Genomic DNA, 5,909 nt, shown 5'->3' with positions numbered 1-5,909 from the left:
TGAAACATTTTCTACAGGACCCATTACTCTCAAATATTGTTCACAAATCTGTCTAAATCTGTGTTAGTAAACACACTTCTCCTTTGCCAAGATAATCCCACCTTACAGGTGTGGCATGTCAACGTGCTGATTAGACTGCATAAATATTGCTGTTTGGGGAGGGAGGGTCAGTATGGTATGGTCACCATTTGCCTAATGCAGTGCAACGCATCTTCGTCACATAGAGTTGATCAGGTTGTTGATTGTGGGGGAATGTTTGTCCACTCCTGTTCAATAGCTGTGCGAAGTTGCTGAATATTGGCAGGAACTGGAACACACTGTCATATACGCTAAACCAGAGCATCCCAGACATGCTCAATGAGTGACATGTCTGGTGAGTATGCTGGCCATGCAAGAACTGGGATGTTTTCAGCTTCCAGGAACTGTATACAGATCCTTGCAATATGCATTATCATGCTGCAACATGAGGTGACGGTTGTGGATGAATGGCACAACAGTGGGCCTCAGGATCTTGTCACGGTATCTCTGTGCATTCAAAAATGCCACGAATAAAATCCATCTGTGTTCATTCTCCATAACATACGCCTGCCCATACCAGAACCCCACCGCCACCATGGGCCACTCGATCCACAACGCTGACGTCAGCAAACCGCTCACCCACACGATGTCTGCGTCTCCAACGTGCCAGACGCCATCAAATACGAGCATTTGCCAACTCAAGTAGGTTATGATGACTGACCACACCAGGTCCTGGGCTGGTGTTGTTACATGTGGTCTGTGATTGTGAGGCCGATTGAATGTACTGCTAAATTCTCTGAATCACCTTTGGAGACGGCTTTTGGTAGCGGACATCTGTAGTGTTGTGCTGTGTGATCAAACTGCACATTTGAGAGTGGCCTTTTATTGTGGGCAGTCTAAGGCACACCTGTGCAATATTCATGCTGTCTAATCAGCACCTTGACATGCCACACCTGTGAGGTGGGATGGATTATCTCGGCAAAGGAGAAGTGTTTACTAACATAGATTTAGACAGATTTGTGAAGAGTATTTGAGAGTAATGGATTCTTTGTGTATGTAGAAAATGTTTCAGATCTTTGTGTTCAGCTCATGAAAAATGGGAGCAAAAACAAAAGTGTTGCATTTACATTTTTGTTCAGTGTATGATGATGACAGAATGGCCCAAAGTGATTAAAATGACTCTTCCCTCTTTCTTTAAGGTAAATATCATGTTAGGTGTTAACATGTGTTCTTACTCCCCCAGTCCACTGGATTAAAATGGAGACTGCTCTTGATTTACCCATTGCCATGGTGAGTAACAGCATTGGAGGTGAGCAACTGTTGTGGAACCTAAAACTCAGTTGCTGATCTTAGGGTTAATGAACTCAGTCTTATTTTATGCTTGGAGTTGCTTCTTGGAATGGAGCCCTACCAAATTTTCTCCTTCACAATAGTTGAAACTAAATTAATGAAGAAAGGAGATAGAGCTAGTTTAATAATGAATACACTTCTAGCAAATAATAATTATGTGAATCAACAGGGCAAAGTTTGAGGAAATCATTTTGTATGTCTGTGTTGACTAAAACATCCTTCTAAACTCTCAAACTCCAGAGCCTCATCTTACACACTGCTTCTTTTCTATGATGGGCAGTAGGTGTGATCACTTTGTCCCTGCTCAGACTACCTGAAAACTTAAATTACTCATGTCAGCTATGACCTGGCAAAACAGAACACAAATATTGATTGTGGCTCTATGTCTAAGATTGTTTTTTCTCATGTTTACAGCTGATACAAGCTCCCACATCAGATCACCTTGGCTCTGTAAATGTTTCAATTGCCTTCCCATTTTCCCTTCCCTTTTTATTGAAGAGAGGCCTTTATTTATTCCAGGAGGACCACTTATTCTAGTGTTACCTGTTACCTCCCTACTCCCATATGGGAACTGCAGACTTATCTGACTGGGCAATCTAACCCAACAACTCTGTAGCACTCTTGTACACTCACTCACACACACACACACACACACACACACACACACACACACACACACACACACACACACACGCACACACACTCTCTCTCTCTCTCTCTCTCTCTCTCTCTCTCACACACACACACACGAATAATTAAAAAAAAAAGAAAAACTCTCTCCGTCTCCTATCTGGCAGAGTGATCTAATGCAGCAGCTTTCCTGCCGTCTGGCTGCCATGACTGGTAAACTAAACCTGTGGCTTTGAATTACTCCTCTTTTTACTGTGCCCTCTTCCTTCTCCCTTCCTCCAACTGTCTTCTTTTCTATTTGGCTACAGGTCCCACACATAAATGTTAGCAAGCTGCTCTATTGGTATAGCTTAAACTTAAGCGTACTACTTTATAAGAAAATAAAAGTTTAATAAAAGGAACAAAAAGAGAAATATAGGATCAAGATAGCCACCATTCATAAGGTGCAATACTCAGAGCTACTTCTAGGGTGTGAAGGTTTTATGGGTTGATTTGACTGTGGAAATACAGTTACTGTTACTTTTTATTCACTGCAATTTATTAATTTCACGTAACATCAGAGCTACTGGGACATGCCTGCCCAGAGGACAAAAAAAGTGCTATGGTCCTTTGACCACCAGCAATCTACTGAATGTCTTCAAGTTTAACCAGATAGTTACTGTGCTATTTATCAAGGTTTATTTACAGCTACCAGTTGGTATAGAGCAGGGGTGTCGAACTCCAGGCCTCGAGGGCCGGTGTCCTGCAGGTTTTTGATCTCACCGTGGGTCAACACACCTGAATCAAATGATTAGTTCATTACTAGGCCTCTGGAGAACTTTAAGACATGTCGAGGAGGTCATTTAGCCATTTAAATCAGCTGTGTTGGATCAAGGACACATCTAAAACCTGCAGGAAACCGGCCCTCGAGGCCTGGAGTTCGACACCTGTGGTATAGAGTATGGCAACAGCATGTGAATACACCTCTCATAACTGAAAACTATGGATTATAGTGTCAGTCTTCAGGGAACCAGCTATGGCTGGTGCCTGATTGATAAGCCTGTGCTATAGCCCACTCTGTGCTGATAAAAGTGGCCCAAGCCACAGCCTGACGTAGACCTCTACGGAAATTTAACATCGCTATAGCAATAATTGGAACAACTGTTATTGAGTTGCTAGGAAAATGGGAAATAGGTGTGGTAATTTATTGCTATCTCAAGCTTGAAAGTCAATATTTATTATTCATTTATTATTCATTTATTTTATCCAGGTAATTTCAAGATTAGCCCTGGGTTTTCTGTACTATAGAGGTGGCACACGTCTTACAGTACAGCAGCATGGTCTCTTACACTGTGAACCTAACCTCCAAGTTAGGTTCACATCTGGAACAAGTTAGTTTTGTAGTGTCACCATTACTGAAGGATCCCTCAGACCTCTGTGTGCAGATAGCAGGATGGTCTGAAGCAGGAATGTCAAACTCATTTTGTACTGTGGGCCAGATACAGCCCACTTTGATCTTAATAAGCTGAGCTAAATAAAACTGTCACTTAAACATACATTGTATCAAATAATTGAGTATAATCTATCAGATTCTCCCGTGTCTTAATGATAGAACTGTAATATTGATAAGTCTGTTACCTACACGGTATGCACTCTTGCTGGTTTTCTTTCCAGGCTCCAAATTGGCTAAACCTCATTAATGAAGCTTATGTGTAAGTTCAGTAAGAAAGGTCTCATATCTGTCCACTCCCAGGTGCTGCTGGCTAAATCTGAGCTTTATCACTTCCACTTTCCCATGCTGTCAGGCTGTTTGTGACATCACTGGTCTAGTCCAATCACCTTCTTCCTGCCTTCTCCAGGCCAATCAGCATTCATGCCGCGTACTATAAATCTCACTGTGCTTCTGTCTTTCTCCTTCGCAGATGCCTTTGTGCAACCCATCTCCACCTCCCATCACACAAGCTCCATTCAAGCCACCATCATCTCCACCACCAGCTTCTAGGCTCCGGGTGGTCCTGCTCTAATCCGTTTCACAGCTGGGGTTCTGTCCTGGAAGTGCTGACATTACTGTGAGTTTGAGTCCATAAAAAGTGACAAAAACATTAGCGTGCGCTGTACACTCTGTATGGGAAGAAAACTTCTTTCTACAGCAATACATTTTACTTTAAAAACAGGAATGTGAAATTCACAGAGCAACCTCGGATCCCACCACTGACATAACTGCTCTGGCACCTCCACTGGCCCCACTCAACACACCAACACTAGCTGTGAGCCTGTAACTGCTCAGTTAGCCTGTTTTATTTGACTGCCGTCCCCTCTCCACTATAGAAAAGTCTTGCTAATGTACTGAAGGAGTTATTAATAACTTTTTCACGCTCCATCTTCTCTAAACATGTTGGCCAAAACACTTGTGTTATGGTGCTAAATCACTGAAGCTCATTTACTTGCTAATGCTAGCTATGTGTCCATATAAAGCGTGGCTAGTAACTGATCTCAGAACAGTGAAAGCCGGCCAGTGGCAGCTTGCCACTCTTGTCATTGTTAAGTGGAGACGGACACGGCCTCAGAAGCAGAAACGACTACTGTTTTCTATGAGATGAAATAAGCGCAGCTTTCAGTGACAATAGCTGACTGTGGCCACAAGATGGGAATAATGTAAAGGATACGTGCACATATTACATATTAATTGACAGACGAGGCGTTTCATGATATCGCAGTCTGAAGTGAAAGGAGAGAGATTGTAAGCAAGTAGTAAGTAAGTAAAAATGACTATACAGCACTTTATAAATAGCACTTTTTAAGACGAGAATCTGTTACAAAGTGTTTTACAAGGATATTAAAAATACCTCACACAGAAACATCATAATACACAAAAACATTATCCAAATGCATCTTTAAACAGATGTGTAAGTAAAAGTAAGAGTCATGATTTTAAACTGATATCTAAACCTAACCAGAAGCCAGTGCAAAGACTTTAACAATGGACTCATTTGTGAGAATTACTTTTGTATCTTTTATTTTATGGTTATTTTTAAGTTTCAAAATCAGCTTCTCTGCTGCCAATAATCATATCCATAATTGTGATTGGCCAATGTCACCCCTTAGTGAACGACCAGGAGAAACCCTTGGTTAATTTGCTCACCAGCTTTGTGTAATCCTTTGTTCTGATTGCCAGTGTTACAGTAAGTGAAACAAGATAACGGAGAGATATCCTTTGTATGTTGCTTTGTAGTACAGACCTCTGAACAGTGTTTCTTGTTATTTCTTTAAGCAGTCTTCAGGAATAGTTCTCCAGGGTTCTTGTAGGATGCTGGAAAGTTCTTCTTTGGATGTTGGTCTTTTGTCCTGTTCTTTGTAAGATGATCCTGCACTGCTTCAGTAATTTTGAGGTCCAAGCTCTGGGGAGGCATTGTGTGTTTTTCTATCCAGGTATCCTTTTAATGCCCTGGCAATGTGTTTGAGGTCACTGCCATGCTTAAAAATGTAATAAGACATTTTCCATTTTCTTAATTCATAACTCCATTTTAGTTTTAACAAGATCCCCAACACAAACTTATGTCCTTATGTTAAATATTGGTTCCTCACTCAATAAGCCCTGTTGCCAGTGATTCTTAGTCCAGTTCTTGTGTAATTTGGCATACCTCTGTCTTTTCTCCCCATTTCTCTTCTTTAAGAATTGCTTTGTGACAACATTTTCTCATCAGAAATTAGACTTCAGCAAACAGTAGATGGATCAAACTGAAGGACCAGATGCATCTGTCAAGTGATATTTAAAGTCTGTTTTTCCAAATGTGTCTTTCAGGAACTGTTAATCTCCTGTTAATAGTGTTTTAGGTTGGCCATGTCTCTTTTTGTCCTTTACTTGTCCAGTTTCCTTCATTTTTAAAGGACACATTGCACATTATGCCAAGATATGCCAAGGTTTCAGCTAA

At 41.2% G+C, this 5,909-nt stretch overlaps 1 pseudogene; it reads left to right on the top strand.

Moving 5' to 3' along the window:
- The first annotated feature begins 252 nt into the window (after positions 1–252).
- On the top strand, positions 253–3,979 carry LOC146369963 (uncharacterized; annotated as a pseudogene).
- The last annotated feature ends 1,930 nt before the right edge of the window (positions 3,980–5,909 follow it).

Source organism: Perissodus microlepis, chromosome 17, assembly GCF_051167445.1.
Source record: "Perissodus microlepis isolate ML-2025 ecotype Zambia chromosome 17, ASM5116744v1, whole genome shotgun sequence".
Taxonomy (NCBI): Eukaryota; Metazoa; Chordata; class Actinopteri; order Cichliformes; family Cichlidae; genus Perissodus; species Perissodus microlepis.
This window is presented reverse-complemented; position numbering and strand designations above follow the sequence as displayed.